This window comes from Siniperca chuatsi, linkage group LG14 (assembly GCF_020085105.1).
Source record: "Siniperca chuatsi isolate FFG_IHB_CAS linkage group LG14, ASM2008510v1, whole genome shotgun sequence".
Lineage (NCBI taxonomy): Eukaryota > Metazoa > Chordata > Actinopteri > Centrarchiformes > Sinipercidae > Siniperca > Siniperca chuatsi.
Window position 1 is genome coordinate 26,887,979 of NC_058055.1, and position 20,714 is coordinate 26,908,692.

The following is a 20,714-nucleotide window of genomic DNA, read 5'->3' on the forward strand; positions in this document are numbered from 1 at the left end:
GCTGCTCACCTTGTCACACAACACTCCTGTAAAAGAGGTCATTGTGCCCCTATAACTTGGGTCACTACGGGTCATGCATCCCCCCCCCGGGGGCTACTTTCTGTGTTTACTTTCTGTCAGACAAATGTTTAAAATTATTCATGTAAAAATCATGTTATTTGGAAAGCTGTAGGGGGCTCACACAGATCGCCCACATATACGTTGTTCTGCGTGAGTCCTCATTTCCCAGAATTTCTACAACAGAGGAGTGCGAAGTTAGCATGACCCTTAGAGTCACAATGGGCACATTTATGGGAAATACACCAAGTCGAAAAATACCTGATTTTTCAAATGCAGTATCTAAACAAAAGTGTGTATTGTATTGGGGCGCTGTGGCTTAGAGGTAGAGCAGGTCATCCATCAATCAGAAGGTCGGTGGCTCCCGGCCGATACTGATCCCCAAATTGCTCCAGAGGGCCTTCGGTGTGTGAGTGTGTGTGAATGTGTTAGTTACTTTGAACTGAGCAGTTGGCCCCTGCTATCAGTATGTGATATGTAGTGTGTATTGTCAAGTGCTTTAGGTGGTCAGAAGACTAGAAAGGCGCTGTACAGTCCATTTACCATCTGATCAGTTTTTCAGGAGCAGAGTTGTGTGTGCATATGAGCAACCATGAGCGGTGACGGTGCAATGGTAGCGGGAGTGGTGGGATGGGATGAAAATTGAGCCACTTGAACTCGTATGCTTCAGGACACCCAGTGACTTACATTACATATAGTCAAATATACAAATACACACACAGACTGTCACAAACATTCTTCACTTTTCACACTCAATAAGTCTTAGATTCAAAGCATTTTCATGAGTTGCCGTTAAGTAAACGCTGCTGAGTCGTCCAAATTTTTAAACCTCCATATGCTGCGTGGCTCCACTCCGCTGAGCCGCTAATTCCTTTAACAGTGTTTTTATTCCCCAACCTAAAAGGGAATCATTAAAGACTCAGTCCAGGTGTGTCACCAGTGCCAGTAGCAGCTCTGTACACTGACACTGGATTTGCTGATGGAAAATGTTTTTGCTGCCCTCAGCTTCACTACACCTTCTCACTACAGTACCACAGTACTATAATACTGCTGTTGATACTCTTCAAATGCACAACTTGTCTCTCACCTGTTGCAAACTGCACTCCATGCTGCATTTATTAACAATGTTCAATACATACCTGAATGTATAGCTAAATGTATGTGTGGGGGTGGGGTGATTTGTCAGGACAAAAAAAAAAAACAAGAATCATAACAGTTTTCTGAATGTCTACATTGACGGACTAGTGATATTGTGAGTTATCATTGTGCATTGTTAAAGGGATACTCCACTGAAAACATATGGACACCCAGAGTCATAGGGGGGAAAGTAGAAAACATCTTTTGAAACTTCTAGTAAACCTCTTACAGTGAGACCTACAGGTTTAAGCATTACACTTCCAACGAGCTCGACTGATCACCTGCTAATCTTTAGGTTGTAGATGGTTAAGATTAGATGCTTACCTCCAAAAAGTCAGGGACCCTTGTGTGTAAATGTATACTACAGTTTGTTTTCTTCCCTCTGCCGTTGTTTTGCTCTGAATGTGAGACTCTGTGTCAGTGCATCATTTCTGCAAGTTTGTACTGTGCTCATGAATCTCGGCAAACATTATATTCCTGAATCAGTTTCAAGGTATGTATTTGGTTGTTGTTGTTTTGGCACTTGTGACACATTCATGAAGCTGCTGTGGATCATCTACCAGCTCTCACTGTGTGTCTTATTACACACTCGTCTACGGCAGTAGTGTTACTTTTAGATTTATATCTATTTTGAACAAAGGGATGTAAATCTGTTTTTAATTTGGACTAACAAAGTTCTTTGTGAAGTTTCAAAAGTCCTGAAAATGTTGAAGTAAGCACTAAGCGATTTCTAATTATTGTGGCTCATTTATTGTCTAATGACATAATACGCAGTTGACTCTGAACATTATTGCTGGAACTATTTTCAGACCCAGTGTAACAACATTTGTTTTGTTACAAAGCTTTGTTGATTGTATGATGGCGGCAGTTTTCATCTGATTTACACTGAGGTCAATGCTTGGTTGATGCTACAATACTGAATGTCAAAATGACTCCCAACACAGCGATCCATCATAAACAGCGTGTCATCCAACTTTGGAGGAGTCAGTTGTGACCTTTATTCTCCAGTTTACACCACTGAGGTTGCCTGTTCTGTTATTTTCAGATATGATAACATGTGACACTGTAGTAACATTTTACACAGTTATTGGTAAAACTTCCTGACAATTCGAACCAGTGACACAACCAACAACGAGAACTTGCCAGGTAAAGTCTTTAATAAAACAGTGAGTGCACATAGTTTACTAATGGTTTTCAGTAAACACTGTATAGCAGCATAAACACAACAGTGAAGTCACTACGGGTGATGAATTGGTTTTTCACTTTTTAATATGCAGCCGCTAGCTGCAACGTTGCTAAACCACAGTGATTTAACATAAAAACACAACAAAAGTCCACACAGCACAACTTTAAGTGAAACGAGGGCTCAGAGAGCTGAAACGACCTCCAGAGCTCCGTGAAGCTTCATTTGTGAAGGATTTTTGAGGAATTCTGCTGATCCGGTCCCTCGGTTCTTCCCGGTTCTGCCTTTTCCCTGTAATGAAAGTGATGACTGTGGGAGATCTGTGTACTGATCCCACATCAGCACTCCTTAATTGGAGAAACTTGGGAAATAATAATATGGGCCTGGGAGGAGATGATCAGCTTAGAGGCGGCCCATCCTTCACATGCTGACCATATCTTTCTACCTCCTCATCTCAGGTGATTAGAGAAATCCCCCGGACCCTGTCAGAAACTCCAAATCAGCACACTCATACACTGAGGTGAGTGTGTCTGTGTGTGTGTGTGTGTGTGTCTGTGTCTGTGTCTGTGTTTCAGTCTGTAATCTGTGCATGCATGTAGCTTGATGTGTTTGTTCCTATGCTGCATGTCTGCTTGAGTGTAACTTCACAGTGCTATACCAGTGGTGGAAGAAGTATTGAGATATTTTACTTAAAAAAGTAGCAATGTGATTAATAAGTTTAAACATTCTTAATTACAAGTAAATGTCCTGTATTGAACTTTAACCTGAAGGAAAATTCTCATATTTGTCAACACAGGTGTTATTCTTTTCCATTATGTCTATTGGTCATGATAACATTTTACTCACCACTGTAAAGATTTCGAAATCAAAAACAATGGCGATTGAGATCTCAGCTGGGCAATGCAGTTTTTAGCAAATGTTACTCAAACAGGAGGAAATTTGTTCTCAGCTGCGAAATAATACATATTTGGTGCACTAGTGTATTACTGGCAGCCGGATGCTGTATGTGGGATCGACTCAAAATAAACTACAGCGTGTGTGTGTTCATGGTAAGGAAGGAACATGTCACCCAGTGCAACGGAGTGACTCACGGGAGTTTTTAATAGTTGTGGGACAATAATGGAGTTCTACGACGCAGAGGAATATACTATATCAGGCTTTGGCTACACAGACGATACTTTTAGTTTATGGGATTTGTGCTGGCGATAAGAAAAATATTGAAACTAAACACCAAAAGTAGTTCCTGGAAAATCCCCATAGCTGTTGTTGTGAACTGCAACGTCATTTGAGGTTTCTGATCCAACCCGGTGTAGGTTTATATTTGCAACCTACACAATAGTCTGCCAGATGTAATTCCTTGATTCTCTAATTACTAAAACAAATATGCCATAGCTGGAGCCTTTATTGTGGCAGTTGATGAAAAGTGCTTGGTCTGTATCTAATAACTCTATTTTGGGAACTCAGAAACTTGTAGACTTGAACCATCTTTTCACATATCCGGTCACTACTTTATAAGTAAGCCGCAGCTTCACATCAACAAACTGCTGTGAATACCCATGTTGACAAATACCAGCCTCTCCCTCTAAGTACAGAGGAAGTATTACAGAAACGTAATAGTGGAGGAAAAAGTAACTCTTTCTCTGAAACAGTTAAATAGAAGTATAGCGTAACAACCATTGTACTAGAGTTACTTCCCACTACTGGTGATGCAGTGTTTTAACTAAGTGAAGCGGAGCAGAAAAGCACAGACGCCTCTCCTGAATTCAGGCCCACTCAGCATCTGCTTCGCGGTGTGATGGGAGCCAGTCGCCTCTTTCTGTTGGCTATTTTTTACTGGTGTGAATAAATACAAAGGCACAGAGCAGTCAGCTATATTCTGGCACATATTGTCGTGTTGCCAGAGCAGTTAGACTGATTTCACAGGTGTTTCCTAAGGCAAGAAAGCAAAAAATGGCTTTATAAAATCAAATAGAAGCAGAGAGAGAGGCTGTGCCAGGAACAATAACAAATACTGTAACTAGACTTGGCGTCTCATACATGTTTGGCTTACTTTGCTGACAATGGACTGTAAAATAAAAAAGAATGACTAACAAGAAAGAAAGCTTTGGTAGCAAGCATGTCAGCTACAGTGTGCATGTCCTCAGCATTTGTAGCAGCATCTCTGTGTGTTGCATCTTTGTTTGGTTGCTTATCTTCACTCGTGCTGCAAGAACTGAAGAGCAAGCGGCTGGTTAAATTATTTTCAGTCTGAGGACGAAGACGCAGGTCAGGATTGGTTCAGCTGAGCCTCCAGTTCATCTGAGGATTAGTCTTTGTTCTGAGGAGACTGTGAATGTAGTGTGCAGAGGTCTCTTCTATGTTCCAATATCATCCATGAAAAGAGAGGCCAATAAAGATCCCAGGAGTTCACTGCATCATGCATCAGATGGTAACTCGGCCAGTAACCATGAATGTGAAGCTGCTATTTCTTGCTTGAAGGCAAAAGCACATCCAGCAGTATAGTCTATAATTAAAGACTCATCTTTTGCGCTTTATTTATTTTGTTTAAGTTTTTCTTTTTAAACAGCTGATTTAGAAGGTGTATGGTTGTATTTTTCTCTTTTTGAATGTTTTAAACTCTTAAGTCTACACATTGCACCTTTAAAAATAGATAATTTAAAATGATCATTAATTATCGAGATCGATAACTGAAATTAAAGATTTTATCGTGATAGATCTTTCAGCTATGTCGCCCAGCCCTACTTTGACAGCAGTCCAGTTTGATTGGTCTGTTGCTGTAACGCCATTGTGTTTTACCTTAACACATGTAAACAAGACTGTCCTTAAGAGATTTACAAAGGCAGTGGGATTCATCCCCTGGGGACCATGAACGTCTGTACCAAATTTCATGGCAGTTAAGATATTTCAGTCTTGATCAAAGTGGTGGACTGACCAACCAATATCGCCATCCCTAAGCCACAGCAAAACGACAGCATGGGTTCAAACAGCTTAAAACAACCCGTGTTTACATTCAGTGCCGAAGCAGGAAGTAACATTAGGTTCTAAAACTGCTGCAAAAATGTCTTAAAGATGACTTCAGGGTATTTGATTGGCTTACAAATGGGTCTTCATCCTGTCTCACAGTCAATGTCGGTTTCTTTTAACTGTGAAGGTAAGCTAAGTAGTTGAGTTATCTAAAGTTAAAAAGACAAATAAATACTGGTATATTTCCATCGTACCAGTGGGGGGTGCTGGATCTGCAATCCGGGTCATTTGACAATCAACCTATTTTTTGTGATTTAGATATGAGGGACTATCTGATCAGAAAAGGTGGTGCAACCACAGCATGCATATGCAAAGTGTCAGCCAGGTGTTCCCATTCGCATTTATATGTAGATTATGTTTTGGGCTAATGTGTTAACTTAATGCATTTGAGATGAGCTGCAGACATGCAGCTACTGTAAAGAGACAACAGTGCGTTCGCATTTCTTTAGAGGTTTACTTTTCCCAAAACTTGAAAACACAATTCTCCCCAGGGACTTAAAGCTTGACAAGTCACTCTTGGATTAAATATTTATCTTGCATGTCTGGGTTTTTATGTTTGTGCATGAGTGTGCACATGCTCTGGAGCATCCATGTTTCTGTCTTTGGTTTTTCAGCTGTATTCTTCCAGGAAGTTGACTGAGCACTTTCCAGCATGAACCTGCCTCACATTTCATCACATTCCACACTTTTTAAAAGCATTCTGACAGTGAATATGTATTTTTTGATGCTTTGGGATAAAATGCTTTGCTCAGAGGCACCTCGAAATAATTTGTAAATGGTTGGAAAACTAATACTTGTGTGACTGTATGGTGTTAGCATGCTAATTATCCTGAAGAAAAGTACAGTATATTGTGATGGGAGAGTGGGTTGGATGAAAAGAAATACATTAAATAAGAGTGGAGACGTGTGGGAAAGGTGAAAGAGACAGGAAGAGGAAAGAAACAGTTTAGCCAGAATCTGGCAAAAAGATAAGAGACGGAGAGAGGAAAAAAACATACCTTTAAAGACAAGATGGCTGATTGTGTGTCTGCCTGAGGTCACTGATTAGCAGACTTTGCGTTAGGAAACACACATTGAAGCACCGATTGAACCGCGGAACAGAAGCTGCCAAAACTCTTGCAGATTGATGCATCAAATTGATTTTTCTCCCCTCACTACCTGGAGTACTGGTTTTTGGGATGTTTGTGACATTGTTTCAGGCTGGAAACCTCTTAAATCCCAGAATGTGATGCAACGAGAAGCAAACACTCAGGGCCGAGTTCCTGCCAGTACATTTCTATCAGTGGCCAAATTCATCGTCAGATTAAACAAAAACAGATCATTTTTCAGAACTACAGATGGACAACATCAGAATTTCTCAACTTTCATTTTGATGCTGTATTATATATATTTTTTTTCAGTTTGGCATTAGTTTTGTATATATACAGTATATATAGTACTCTCCGTGAATAGTAAATTGACATGTTAAAGGGATGAAATGCCTCTTTAATCAAACAGGTATCATAGCAGTGTAGTAATTTGATTTAAAAAATCATGAATGATTAGCATATCCCTTTTGAAAAATAGACCTGAAAGGCACCAAATGTAGACCTGATACAAAATGCGGTTGACCCAAATAGAGAGAGAAAAATGGGTAGAAAGTGGGGAAAGAAGAAGAGAGTTGTGGATAATGTACTTGTGTAAATGATAAAAAGTCCCACCTTTCAGACTGCTGGACAACTGTGGTATTTGATCGCCCTCCCCAGTGGGATTTGTTGAGAAAAAACAAGTTGTCAAATAAGTTATAAGTAGTTTGGAGAGCAGCTAGTAGAGTGCTATTAGCTTCATGAAATCCCAATTTTTTTTTTTTGGCAGTATAATGTTCAGGAAAGATTGAACAGTGATTTGGAGGAAAAACAGCAGCGAGAGATGAAAAGATGTGAGTTGGCGGGGAGAGGCTAAACAAGCAAAGAGATGCAGAAGAGTGAGAAGGGGAGATAAGTAAAGAAGTAGGCTGAGAAAAGGAGAGGGGGAGGATGGATGAATGGTGGCGTAGAGAAAAAAAGAGATTAAAATGTGTAGAGGAGGCGAGGCAGAGGTGGGCAGGTGGAGGAGGATAAAGTGGAGAGGGGCATATGACAGCCTGGCCGGTCTCCAAAGGCTCCCGGCGGCGATCCAGCTGCTTCTGAAGGCCACTTCGAAAAGTCTGTTAGCAGTGCCAATAATACAGGCAGGAAAGCAGAGAGCCGGAGAGAGGGAACAGGTGAGAGTGAAAAATGGAAAAGAAAGAGAGAGAGAGTGCAGTGCAAAAAGACATGCTCAGCTAGGACACAGGAATGCTGGGAAATGTTGTTCCTGAGAAAAATGCAACAGAGGGGAACAAAAACAAAACACATGAACTCCAGTTTCTCACTGCTGCCGGTCCTGTGACGAACACAAGATACTAAATCATTTACATTCAGCCACAAACTGGTACATTCTCGTGCTTCAGCTGGGAAAAGCTCCACTTGCAGGGATGAACATTTTGTGTAGACCTCATCAAATTAAAAGTACCCCTGATACCTCCGTGTTCCATGTAAAATATTTACGCATAATACAATCGTGTAATAATCCCCTGTGTCTGGATACAGTTGTATAAAGTCCAGATTTTACAGTTAATAGCAATTGTTTGATTCATCAAAGTTTGACCTGATGTTTGCGCTAAAGTTTGCATATTGAAAGGAACTGTTTCTTCTGCGTATTTCGCATGAAAGGAGTAGTATCCAGAGGAAAACTGTGCCCAAAATAAACTGATTTTCCACAGAATAAGCATTTTCAGGGGACATCTTATCTTAACCAAAATATTGACTTGACAGCTGGCATCTCGGGGGTTTGAAATCAACTATTAACTCCCCAGATAATAATTATTCTTGTGGGACAAGTTTGGAACGTTCCAGTCTGGGCCTCCTTTACTGATAAAATTTTAAAGAGTGTTTTCTAAGTTGGAGTCTAGGAACACTTTTACATCTTTACATCTCTCAAAACAGCCAAGACCAAGAGCTCATAAACGCTGTTCAGAGAATGTCAGTGTTGTTGTCTGTGGGGCTGAAAAGGTTGTTTTACTTTCTACAAGCATTTTGCATATCTAAAATACATCAAATACTACATTTTATATATAATGTAATATATAGTTTTCTTTGTTTTAAATTATACGTGTTAGTAAGTGAGTTCACCTTGTGTACAAAAAGGTGCACTTAAACCAAAATTAGGAATAAGCCTCTAAATCAGCACTGATTATTTATATCTGCCTACTGAATAGAAGAAGCATCAACAAGTTAAGCAAATGTCATATCAAATAACCATCCTTGTATCAGACCTCTGTCCTAAATGGAAGTTCTCTATCAAGGAAGAGCAACTACAATATAGCCTATAAACAAACAGGAAAAGAAGAAAATAAAAAGATCAATTCAAGAGGCATTTCTGATGAGATTAATATAATATTGGACAAAGTAGAGACTAAAAAGATGTTTCTACTCCTAGGGGACATAGACAACTAAGGATTAAATGAAAGTAGGCCCATGGGACACACCATCTGCAAAGTCAAATAACCTGTGCTTCTCTCCATCAAAATGCAGTAGCATGGTCCCAACAGCGATGTCCTGGAGTACACCTGTGCAGCCCTGCAGCAAGGTGAGAAGTTCAACCACTCGGGATCAGGAAAAACAAGATTTTGCATAACTGTGGCCATCGTGACTCTACAGGTCATGCTAACTTTTTATTCGCCACCTCCATTGTACAGATGTGGGGAAATGAGCACTCGCGCAAAACAACGTGTATCGGGGCAAGCTGTGCGAACCTCCTCCAGCTTTCCAAATAAACATGATTTTTACATGAGTAACTTCTGTCGAGTCCGACTGAAAGAAAACAGAGAAAGTAGCTCCCTGGAATGGCTATTATGGCTAACTGCACAGGGATCTACACTAACTTTAAACCTTTTAATCATGTTGCATCAAACATCAGAGGGCATTTTTACATCTCCTGACGGCAGACACAAAGGGCTCAGACTCGTCTGTTCAGAGAATGTCAGTGTCGCTCTCCATGGTGCTGAAAAGGTTGAAGCAATTTTGCAAATTTAAGTGACTCTATGCCTTATTGCATATCAAAAAACATCAAATACTACATGATGAATACGAAATTCTCATATATGCCTCCTGAATAGAAGCAGCATCAACACGTAATGTAAGTGGCATCATCAAATGACCATCACTGTATCAGACCTCTATCCCAAAAAGAAATTCTCTATCAAGAAAGAAAAGGACCTACCATATAGCTTATAAACGCGACATGAAAATAGAAAGATCAATAAAAGATCAGAATCACAATATAGTGAATAAAAAAAACCCCACAAGATTTCAAGTTAAAATTTCAGTCCTGGTTGATCAGAGTTCTGTTCAGAATTACACATGTATGGACCACTGGGGCCAGCAAACACACCTTGAGTGGCAGAAGAGAGCAACAAGTGTATCTGTTTACAGCGGAACAACCCAAGGACTGCAGGGATTCACGGTGCCATGTTTTAATAAAGAAGTCAACAATATCATTGGACACCAGAAATAGTGAACTATCCAATGTTGTCAGTATAATGAAAATCTCAAAGATTATAACTTGAAACAGATTTATTTATCAGTTATCTACTCCTGCAGCTGATGCAGGTGTGCACCAAAAGTGTGTTAATCTGGGATCTTTTTGAGTAAGGTGCCTTTGTTTACCAGGTTTTTCAGATACATGCTGTAAATGTAAAATGAAAGAATTAGATGGATTCAAGATCCTCTTAGACTCAAGATGCTAATGAGAAATGGGCACTTGTCCTCCAATCTTCCTTTTACATCCCTCCTTTTCTCTCTCTGCTGTATCTGTAAAGCAAAAATGGTGTTAAAAACAACCATCAAACCCTATCTGCTCATCACTGGTCTGACTGCAGGACCAACAAAGGAGTGAAAGAAATGCCTGTTGGCATTTTAAAACGTTCCCTGTCACTTCTCACAGAATAATGGTTGCAGGAAATATCCTCCCATGAGGCCTTATGATAATAGGCCCATATGTGCCGACCATGGTGACAGTAATTAATTGCTACACAAAACTTGTGAGGTCGCTCTGTGGAATGCAGTGACCTCCAGACATGAGTGCAATGACACAGTGGGATTTTTACAGAGCGGCGAACAGAGCATCAGGGGATGACAGGAAAAGGGGGGGCAGATTAGTTAGCAATTTGACCTTTTCCATAAGGCACCAGCTCATCGCATCGTTCCTTTTGTCACTAGATTAGAGAATTTAAATGCAGTGGGAGGTCAGTTGGGGATTTACTGCACAGCACTGTCGACCAGTCTTTGTCACCATCTCTAACTCTTCTCTGTGGTCATGTTGCCATCTGAAAAGCGCAAAGGCTTGGCAGGAGAGAGAGGAAGAAGAAGTTCAAGGATATGCATGAGGAGACAGAGGAGATTTTAAAGGGAGGGAGGCGAAGAGAGAGACAAAGAGGGAGGCAAAAAATGAGATGAGGAGGGAGGGAGATGGGGAAGGACAAAGAGGGAAAGCAAATCAGTGACAGAACGGGAGTGAAAACAAGGGAGGAGATCAGGAGAAAGTGGGATGGGACAGGTGAAGAAAAGGGAGGGGAGAAGAGATCAAGGAGATGAAAGAAGAGAGGTAATGGAGAGCTAGGAGGAGGGAGGTGTGAGGTAAAGAGATGAGAGGTCATCTGATGAAAGGAAAAGTGAAGGAGTCGAGAGGGAAGGATTGATGACAGATAGGTGAAAAAGAAGCAGAAAGGGAGGAAAAAAGCAAGTATGAGGCAGAGCTTTACAAGACACATTCAGAGGAACCTAAGAGAAGATGAGAAGAGGAAAAGTTTTGATGGTGACAAATTAAAGCAGGGCAGCCCAGGATAGAGTGAAGAGAAAAGAGGTGAAGAGAGCACAAATAGAAGTCAGTGGGGTTGTCGTGAGTCGACAAAAAAAAATAAAATGATGAACTGGCTTCAATCTTAAAAGATAGATGAAGAAATAATTGATCACATGAGGATTTTGGAGTCCTGCATCTCCACATTTCCAGTTTCAGGGCACTTGATGATCCTGAAGCATCATCTAGTAAGCGGCCCAATAACCAAATACTGGAACAGGATCTGCATCATTACTTCAATTCTCTTTGGGTGCCTTTATGAGTGGCCAGAAAGTTTTAAAATGAAAATCAGAGTTAGAAACTAACAGGTGTGTTCAATGTCAACTAACCCAGGCTGGAATGAATTTTCCAACTTAGTCCAATAAGTTGTATCATCAACAATCATTACTGAGTCTGCACGTTAAACTGCTCAGTTGTTAAACGGATAGTTTGACATTTTGGGAAACATGCTTATTTGCATTCTCCATTAGTGTTTATGCTAAATATGAAGCTACTGCCAAAACCTGGTTTATTTACCTAGCACAAAAACTGGAAACACGGCACACAACCACATATAAAACCAAAACATTTTGTTTTCACACTGCAGTTTTTGTACAGTACAATAAGTTAACAAGCTTTAGAGGTGCTGGCAGGCGAATGTTATTATCTTTGGACACAGCCAGGCTAGCTGTTTACCCTTCTCTCCAGTCTTTGTGCTAGGCTAAGCTAACTGTCTTCTTTAGCTTCATATTCACCATATAGACATTAGATTAGTATCGATCCCATTATCTAATTCTCAGCAAGAAAGCAAGTAAGCGTATTTCCCAAAATGTCGAACTGTTGCTTTAACATTCAACTGGACAGACTCTCGCTGTGAACGTGTGAATTAGTATGAAGCTGAAGCCGGGATTCATTTTCTCAATAAGATTAAAGTCTGGAAAAAATCACGCAATCAAGGTCCCACCAACCATATACATAACCTTTCAGCAAACTTTGGGGAGTGTTCACATGATGACACGACTCACCAAAGTAATTGCTAAGGTCTGGTAACTCGACAGTCAAATGTGCAGTGATGTTGCTAGGTACGTGTCCTGCATCTCTGACACGTTAAAATCCAAAAGGATGCAGTAAAATCACTGTTGACGCGTCCAAGGGATGCACCGTATTTTTTTCCCTGATAATGCTACATTGTGAACAACAAATTTGTGTTGAAATCATAGAAATAAACAAACGCCGTCAAAAAACCTGTTTCTTATCGTCTGCGCAGAGCCTATACTGTATCTCTCCAGCACCAAACGGGAAGCAGCAAACCTGGTAGTTACTTTGGTAACGACCGAAAAAAACTCCTCAAATACCATGTCAGACACACACATGACAGACGGTGAATTCACAGTGTTATGAGTCTTGTGTTTAACTCAGCGTGTAGCTGATCCGCCAACCAGCATGTATTTCAGTGAGAAATCTTTTTTGAAATGTTCACCTCCCGTCTTCCCCCACTGAAATAGCGCAGCTAAACAACTAAGGCTGGTAGCGAGTTGAGGCTACAAAATCCAAAATGTGTAGTAAAGTACGGAAAGTATGTATGTACGGAAATACAGTTTATCTTTATGGATTATATTGATGCCAAATTGACAAGAAGACTGTCCACATATGTCGCCTTTTATCTTGTGTTTCTAGAGTCATGTGGTTTTGCGGACCTGTAAGGAATTATTAATATGTCATATTTCTTAAAGTTTGCCGTAATATTTTCCCCAGAGCGCGCAGGGAGCTTCTGTTAAACGTTAAAAAATATTCATACAGTATTAGCAGATGTATATTTTTTAACTGCTAAAGCATGATAAGGTTGTCTGACGTTGTCTGCGGTTAGTTATTGGTTTGATTACTGATGGTGACTGATCAGGATAATTATTAGTTAATTGTACTCCGTTTCTATAACGGCAGTAAACGGTTGCCCTTTGTGTGCGTGTTTTTAAACTACTTTCCTAATTAAACATGATGTGCTTGATGGTGTTGTGACTCCTGATGAAACTTGAAAGCTCGGCGTTCTCGTTGCCCTTTAGCTTCCCTTTTTAACATTCATTCACCCAGAAAAAGCTCATATTTGTCTGTATAATATGACCTCCTCTCTCATTCAGCTGCAGTGTATTTACAGATTTGGGATTTTATTTGTTTAATTTTCAGATAACTATATACCGTTATAACCATATAACATCAAACATGAGTTTAACACTACAAATTGTAAAAAAAACACACATTTTATTGGGGACCCAATCAGTTGACCACGCAAATGACCACCTGTGGGTCCTGGGGACTCACAACATTGAAAAGCTATCAACATCACTGAAAGTGTCTCGGACTGTGATGCTATAAAACAGCGAGGTCTTCAGTCAGGAAAGACAGGGCTGTGGTGCTGCTGGGTGCCAAACTGTTGGCATGGCAACCCGATCGTCTTTGACCATGTCTTGTTCCCTAGAGACAGAACAGAGTGGAGATCTCAGAGGATTTTGATGCTTTACAGTTCCTATTTCATTATCAGTTTGGTTAAAAACAGTTCTGTTTCATTTAAAGACAAAGTCCAACCCACAGGGAGGCAACAGGCGTGGAGGTCTTCATAGGTCCAAAGTTTTTGACTCAATAAGAAACAGACCTGTGAAAAACCAACCCGAACCAAATGAGCATAAACTAATTTTCAAAAAACCCAGAAAGAGACCCAAGGAGCGTCAGACCCAACCCAAAATGACTTGAAAATAACGTGACCCAATCCAAAATTTGGTCGACCTTAACAGCCCAAAATAGTCAGAGAAAACCAGCACCTATTAATAGTAACATCATCAAAAAGAAGAAAAATACATGTCATTTTTTCAGTTCCCATACCCTGTTTCACCTCAAAAAACAATAAAGTTAAAAGAAGGATTAGTTTAACTGATTCACTTATTAGAATTAAAGTACATACTGTAAGTATTCCTCCAGTCACTCCACACTCCATACTTTTAATCATCATATTATCATACGTACAAATCTGTGAAAAGTATAGCAGAATGAAATGTGCACAGAGAATGAAAACATAAATTGTTGAAGTGCTTCAATAAGCAATATAAAACAGCACACAGTATCACATATATTAACTCTTGACCACGTAAAAGACAGCAGCTCATTATTGAGTTTGCCACAAGAGTCTCAATTAACAGTTGCCAGGGGGGTCTGGCTCTCTCAGCTCCGGCTTGTGCATGAATCTATTTTTGTGTAATTCATTTTGAAATTTATGATACAAAAAAATATACATGTAAGTAGTGACTTTGAACCACTTTTTGATGCTCAATTTAAGGATTCATGCAAATATTGTGGTTTGCATCTGATAATTTGTAACTCAACATGTCAATAGAGTTTTATCTCAGCAGGTTTTGTTTCATGCAGTGTTAATTATGGCAACTATTTTAGATTTAGTCTTAGTCTTTAGACAAAAATGTTTATTAATGTTATTAGTTTCACAAATGAGTCATTTTTATCCTTCAAAGATTTAGTCTCGTTTTAGTCGACGACAACTCAAAATGTTTTAGTCCAGTTTTAGACGATGAAAAGTCATTACATTTTAGTCAACTTTTAATCAAAAGGTTTTCTCTCTTTAAACTAATTCAATTAAGCTAATACAGGTATTGGAAATTGGAATCAAGGTGACAGTATCAAGTACTGAAATATTTTCACTTTTACTTGTGTAATATCCGGATTCCTTACCTTAGTTGGATTTCTCTAGCCTAGACCCATAGATGTGATGCTGCTGTGCTGTCCTTGCTGATCTACTAACTAAGGTAAGGATAGTGCATTACATACAGATAAAAGTGGTAACATAGCTGAATGTTCTTTACTCCAAGTCAAGAAACAAAACATTCTTTCTGTGGACACTATGGTTATATTTATATCGAAAACAGATCGAGCATAATTACAAGTTGCTTATCCAATTGTATAAATACATAAACTCGCAGGCTATAAACGTTACAGCAACACGTGATGCGCATTGAGACATATTGGGGAACAGATTTGAACAGCCAACACGGTTGTTCCCTATATGTTTCACTCGAACGATAGTACAATATATGAATATATTTCACAACCATAAAGGCCAATGCGGCTTGCTAGCAAATTTGCCACAAGTTGCCATAGCCGACTACCCATTAAAAAATCTGCTGAAAAACCGACTACGGCTCCAGCTACATATTGGAAGAAAAAAATGAAAGAAAAGACAATCTGCAGGGGATAAGCTGAGGAATAGGAAATTATAAAAAATAAGCAGTACAGATGTTGTCTGGATACGTCAACTGAGTGTATTGTTTTGTCTTTGATCCTTTACAATGATGCTCAAGGCCAGGTGTTTAATTTTTAAATTTAATTTTCACGTTTACTTCACTTTCTTGTGGTGTGTCAACATGACCGTTTGCCAGCCAGGTTTCTCTGCTGACATATAAGATTAGTTGTTCCGTCAGTGTTGCGGCCTAGTCACACCAGCATTTACAGAAGCACATTTCAGACTGAAATCAAGTCATTTTTATGGATTTGTCACAATAAGTGGATTCATTTGTAGAGGAGAAGGAGCTTTTGCCCACAGTGTAACGTTGTTGAACTTTAACATATGAATTTGCACTGTTGACCATTTGCAAACTCTAAGTGTCGACCTTTGAGTTCCCTCAAAGCCAGAGAGTCCAAAATGGAGGAAGCTATCAAACTAGGTGTGTCGCACCATCTAATTGTATATCAACATGCTGTGTTGGACTAGAAATGGCTCCACAGATAGCAGTCAATGGTACAAATACATCTCTTGGATAAACTGTTTTAAATTTATTGTCCAGCTTGCTTGCTAGCATGTTTGCGTCAAACTATGTTTCCAGTTAGTTCTCTAGCTGCAGTAGCTCACTAACTGTAGCTCACTAACAAGTGGTCACTACGTCACCAAGCTTCCAGCGCCATTTATTCTGTAAGGATGCACAAATTAATTTTATCTGCCACTGTCTGGTGTGGCACCAGGCACTTAGCGATGCACTGGATGATGAGCCAGTTAAATTAAATGAGAGTCCATATTTCAGTCTAACAAAAAGCCATGGATCAAAAAAAATGTTCACCACCAGGTTTAGTTTAGTTTACTTCAGTTTAACTCAGCTCAAATAAGTTTAACGCATATATAGATCCACTCCAATTATTCACAGTTCAACAAAAAGTATTTTTAAGTCATCAACACAATAAAACACAGCTGTAGATGAATACAGGGATTCCTGCAGTTAAGTATATTACGCACATAGTGAGGGAACTAATGGCCTATTGACTTGACAGACCACTACTGAAGTAGGGCAACTGGAGGGTGGCATCTGGCAGAAAAGTGAAGGTTTATTCTTACAACTGTGTTTAGTGCCACTTAAAACAGTGTGTCTTCGATTCATGTATGAGTCCTCACATTGTACTCATCAGGCTTTTTAATGGAGAAAACTACAATAAAATAACAATTCCATTGTTGTTAGTTACCCATGTTTAATTCTCTGACAACCAGCAGTGCTGTTCGCCAGCCATCACTCCCAAAAGCACATGAATGCACCACCCTGAATGCTATAATGAGTACTGAGTGGGGTTCGGCCTCTGGGCACAGATCTGAATCCAAGTGCGACATTTGCAAGCATTTGTAAAGCGCCTTTTAATAGGGTCAAATAACGGACAAGTCAGTCAAGAAAGAATGTTGTTGTTGGATATCCTCTCCAAAGAAAGCTGTATTGTTCTTTTGTTCTTTCACTGCTTATGTATGTTTTGGGGTGCTGCAGGAGGAAGATGAGCGGTGAGGAGGTATGATAAGAGCAGTAAAAGAGACTCGGGGAAAGACATTAAATGTTGCTGCAGTTCCTATGGGTCGCTGACAGAGGTCAATAAAGAATATGACTTATTCAGATGTGCCTCTTAACTCTGCAAAAAGAAACAAAACACTGTACATCAGTACAGTACAGTTTCAGTACATCCAGACATACAACACACACACACACACACACACACACGTGCACTCAAAGATGCACAGAGCAGATAAACAGACAGATAACAAAGAGAAATTCTGATTTCTCATAAAACATACTGGCTGGAGTGCAGATGTAAAATTTATTTATTGCCTTTGGCAGGCTCTAGTAGCTCTTTATCTTTTTCTTTTTTCCTCCTCTTTTCTCTCATTTCATCTTTTCCTCTCGTCTACTCTAACCTGACTCCCTACCCTTACCTGATTCCTTCCCTACACATACAGCAACACAATATGCTGAACATTTGGAGACACACCAGCCTGCAGTAGCTGATGTATTCACTCAAGGCCAGCTGCCTACACTCAGGCCTGGCGCCAGGATAAAGTGACTTAGGGGGTTGTTAAAAATTGCGAGGGGGCAATCTTTTTCAGCTGCAGCTCTCTCTCGCTCACTCTCTTTGACTGTCCCTGTTGCCTACACACAACAAACAGCGCTGTCCATGGTTCTGAAACAACAGCTCAGTTAGTTAGTTAATTAGTTAGTTTAGTTTATTGTCCTCTCCTTACAGGTTATGCAAAAAGCAAGAACGAAATTTAGCGCCCTCGGGTTACCGTGGAGAGAGACGTGATGTGTCTCGTCATAAACAGAGTTTACTGTGGAAAAGACAACGGGTAGTGTGGGGCGCCAGGCTTTATAGAGTTGGTGTCGTCATAGCCGTGCACCGGGATTTCCAATCCAATGTTTGGATTCATCTGAGATCTTGTGTTGCTTCGAGCGAGATTTCGTCTCATTATTACATCTAGGTGTAAATTAACTGCTGTTCGGCTTGGCGCCTTTTTACTGTCTGTTCGTTGTTTCTCAGTCCGGTCTCTTAGTGAAGGCTTTGGCCTTTCCAGGTAGGCCTGTCTTTTGTCCCTCACACGTGGTGAGGCTAGGCGAGGCCCAACATGTATAAGGTGTATTTATTGCTTGTTCGCTGGGCTTCGGTTTTTGACAACACAGGTTTACAGGTTTTACTTACCATAAAATGTATTATTATACAATATTTTTTGTCACCTGTTTACGCTCTGCTAATGACCTTTTTTTAAAATTAACAATAAATCAATGACTACCTGTAATGTAAAGGGGTTGCTCATATAGACAAACCCACAGAGAATTACCATATCATCAACTCTGCAGCTCTGTGGAGCTTTTTAGCCTCTTTCAGTAGTTTTCATAGTTTCGGTTCAACTATGTTTCCAGCAGCAGCAGACAAGCTATTTTCAGCAAGCGAGCTCTGATAAACCCACTGTATGCTTCCTGCCCAGCACCAAACAGCAGACAGATAAAGCAAATTATTAATGATACATGATGATACATGATGATACAGTTGCTCAACATCTGTTGGATGCATAATTAGTTAGCCAAAACAACTTTATTAGGTGAAATGTCAGGTTTGTGTGCCCATCAGCTTGCTGTGGTGTTCTTCTACCCCATAGTGACCAAAAAATGTAATGTAGCTTTAAGTTATGCGAGCATATTTCGTCTCATTAGGTATGTATACCCTTTAATCAGACTGTGTGATGCTCTTCCAAAAGTAACTGGTCAACACAACGTTGGTCTCAATTAATGCGATGACAGACCTCCTGGAAGAGTTGTTATTATTATTATTATTATTATTATTATTATTATTATTATTATTCATTTCTTTTTTTTTGATTGATAGTCCCATCATCTTTTGTCAAGGTATTTATGTGCAAAGCCATGAGAATGTTGCACTACTTTGAATTTTTAAATGGCCAGATATCCAGGTAATTTAAAACATTGTATAAGCAAGGGAATTTCCACCGGCAGTGGATTTTAGTCCAGTGGTGATTCCTGATGTATTCATCCAATTGCTCAACGCTATTACTCACACACATAGGAGTTGTGTTCCCCACTCAGTATTAACACCATCCCCCAGACTTGCCTTCGGCAACTGCAGTCTGAGGGAAGGGAGAAGCAGCAGCTGAATTATTGAACAAATCAAGGTCCCAGGCTATGCATTTATATGATATTGGTAATGAGGCCGCTAGAGATCGGGCTTTGAGAAATAAGATCTTTATAAGCTGTGCAGTGTGTGTGTGTGTTAGATCTATACTACACTGAACCCGTGCACAGATGATGACTTTACTGACCACTCTATGCTCTACTTCCTTTCTTCCCCCAGGACCTGTTGCTCGATCACTACGTTCATTGTCTGTAATATCTCTCGATTCTCAAGTGGAGCACCGCCTAAAAGTTTATCTAACTGTTTGTTGGTCTGCAAGGACCTTTTTCATTGTTATAACATGTATAACATGCACAGTAGCCAACAGAGGTTTAGGGAGTTTTGCAGCGCTCCAGAGCCTTGCATGGATAAATCCAGTGTGTGTTTATACCAGTTGTTCAATCCACGGACCAGGATGTTGCTTTATTGTTTTGTTGGTTGACAAAACAATGTCACCTAAAGGTCCACTTAGTAGCTGCTCTGGAGCTTTTATCTTTATCACACAGTCCTCATCAGCAGATTGAGTTTCTGTAGATGTTCAAACTTTCCATGATTCCGAGCACCTCTAGGACTTCTCATCCATGTTGACTTGGAGGTCAAGAATGAACTTTGAACCTCAAGATTTATTTGGTGGAAGAATAGCCATGCTATACCTCAGAACATTAGTGTAAACTGTGACTGAGCCTATTCTGAGCATCAGGAAAAAACGAGGAAAACAAAAAAACTTGCATTTTGTTTGGACAGTTAAGATGTGTTTCTTATTAAATATAGCGATCTTTGGATCATTGACCTGTGCGTCTCTGTGTAAATGCACAAAACAAAAAAAAAACACACACACAAAAAGAACACAGTGGAATCAGTAATAAATAAAGCAACTCACAATAATTATTAGATGGGAGCTCAGTCTATCAGGTAGCTAGCTACATGATAACAGAGTCTTGGAGTCCAATTTGGGGCATCAGGCAGGTACTGTGTACATTATACATAAAAGGCAGAGACCTTTGAAGATATTAAAACCTACAGCGGACAGAACAAAAGAAAAGAAAAACAAGGATCCTTGGTAAATTAAGGCAGCCAGCAATCGATTCAACAGTGGCACTAAAGAAAACCCGTAAGAATCAGTCTGCCTTCAGTACAGTCTATCTTTACATGTGACCATGGACGATTACAAAGAAAACAGAATTGCTAACAGTAGGAAATGGTCACGTGAATGTAATTTTCTCTTTCAAACAGTTATTACCTGTCATGTCTGTCTCTAAAGCTCATATTTCTGTCCTCCACTACTCTCTCTGTGATCTATTAAAGCATTTATTCCTCTCGCTGTGGATCACAAACTCAAACACAGTTGGTGAGTGAAACGAGCCACTGCAGTGCTTTACGTTCGCCCTTCCCTCACTCTCCTCTGCTACACACAACCACTAAGTTAGAGAGA

At 39.9% G+C, this 20,714-nt stretch overlaps 1 protein-coding gene across 2 annotated transcripts in view; it reads left to right on the top strand.

Annotated features, from left to right (window-relative positions):
• The window catches only part of sgcd (sarcoglycan, delta (dystrophin-associated glycoprotein)), a 295,835-nt gene that overhangs the window by 111,276 nt on the left and 163,845 nt on the right, over positions 1-20,714 (top strand). For both annotated transcript variants that reach the window (XM_044222301.1, XM_044222300.1), the window contains exon 2: positions 2,836-2,897. The gene's annotated coding sequence lies outside the window, so the exon portion shown is untranslated. The remainder of the gene's footprint in view (positions 1-2,835; positions 2,898-20,714) is intronic.